Below are 1,862 nucleotides of genomic sequence, written 5' to 3' on the forward strand. Positions count from 1 at the left end.
CATATGACTAGGAATATGAATGTATTATTTCAGCCTCTAATCCTTTTAGGTTAAAAAAAAAAACAAAAATAAACAGTGAGAATTCCAAGATTAAGTCAACATTTTATTATCCTTAAGCAGATTATCTGAATTAGAGCTTTATCAAGGCAAATTATCATCTCAGTTTATGAATCAATGAGTGTTTTGTTTAGATTGTGTTTTTTCCCTTTTGCAAAACAATCTTTTTATACATTAGTAACAGGTTTTTTAAAAATCACAAAAATCTAAATCCAAAGGGAATTCAGAGGCCATCACTAGGTTGTACATGAATAAGAAAGCATTGGAATCTACTCTTCAATATACTAGACAAATGATCGTCCAGTCTGCACTTAAAGACCCTCCAGGGAGCGAAGGGTAAGACTCAGGTTCTACTGCAGCAGGAGATGATGCAGAGGAGAGGATGAGGCGTCTCCACTCAGAGCGAGAGGGGAGAAGCAGGTCGGGTCCAGCTGGTTGATGAGGAGTTGGACTATGCTCAGGAGCACTTGGCAAAGGCTCCGTGGAATCAAAAAGTGGCAGAGAAGGCAGCTGATGAGACAGAGAGATATGAAAGTCATTGAAAATCAGACCTGAAGGATGGAGGGGAAAGTGAGCTGCAAGAAACCCAGCTGAAAGTGATGAGTATGCAGAGGAGACAGGAAGGAAGAGGAGTTGGCCGGGAAGTTGGTGATTATGGAAGCTTTTGAGTGCGCAAAGGGGCAAGCCCAGCTGGCTGATTCCATTGCTGCGAGATGGGTGAGCAGAACAAACTGATGGACTAGAATGTAAATGTCTGAATGTTGATAAAGAAAAGCATTCTCGAAAAGAAGACAAATATGAAAAGGAGAAAGATTCTTACTGAGAAACTCAAGGAGGCAGAGAACCAAGCCAAGTTTGCTGAGGGATTTGTAGTCAAGCTGGAAAAGACAATTGAAGATTTGAAGGATGAGCTCTATGCCCCAAAACTGAAGTGCAAAGCCATTGGTGAGGACCTGGACGGAAGGGAAATGCACCTGAGGAGCTCCTCTGCACACAAAGGATGCTGGACCAGACTCTGCTTGGCTCTGCTTGACTTGAATGAGATGTAGGAACTCGCCACCTCCCCACTTTAGTCCCTGCTCCTCCCGCCGAGACTTGACTTTCTGGAGGTCAGACTACCTAGGTGAAAGTGAGCTTTAAAGTGAGTGCTGATCTTTTTTAACCTGAAGACTGCCTTCTTCTACCGGTTCTTGCTTACCCTCCTCCACCCCACCAACTCTCCAGGTCAAGTTCACCAAACTGCTAAGCACAGACACTTGTTTTCTGGCGGCAGATGATAAAGCTCGGGAGGCTGAAGGCATCTATGCTGGCTGAAGTCTCAGCTCCAGAGATCTCTGAGATTAATAGAATGAGCAGCACAGAGTTGATAAATGCTCATCACTGAAGGCAGTATCATGCAGCAGCAGATGCCAGTGGAGCCAACAGGCAACAAGTAGCTATGTGGGCTGCCACCTGGGCAACTTACCAGGGAAGGACTTCAGGAGTGCATGGACCAGATACCTATCCTATCCCAGACTACAGCATCAGGAGAGGGAGGGAAAGGAAAGAGCAGCATTCCAGTAAATGTGGTTGCTGAGAGATTGGAGCCTCATTGGTTGTGTTCACCCCTAGGAGAGTGGAGGAGAGTGGAGTACCTGGCTTCTACTACAGGGACAGGTGAACTGTTTGTTCCCAGTGGCAGAGTTTCTAGGAGGCTCTGATTGGAGCACCTCAGACCCATCACAGACTGGAGCTTAAATTGGGGACCAGGGATTTCACCTGGATTATAGAAATTGGAACTAAATAAAGCCTAGGAAATAACAAAC

General features: G+C 45.2%; 1 pseudogene; it reads left to right on the plus strand.

Annotated features, from left to right (window-relative positions):
- The first annotated feature begins 304 nt into the window (after window positions 1-304).
- LOC123241964 lies at window positions 305-1,090 on the plus strand (annotated as a pseudogene).
- Window positions 1,091-1,862: the final 772 nt, after the last annotated feature.

The sequence above is a fragment of the Gracilinanus agilis genome, chromosome 3, assembly GCF_016433145.1.
Source record: "Gracilinanus agilis isolate LMUSP501 chromosome 3, AgileGrace, whole genome shotgun sequence".
Taxonomy (NCBI): Eukaryota; Metazoa; Chordata; class Mammalia; order Didelphimorphia; family Didelphidae; genus Gracilinanus; species Gracilinanus agilis.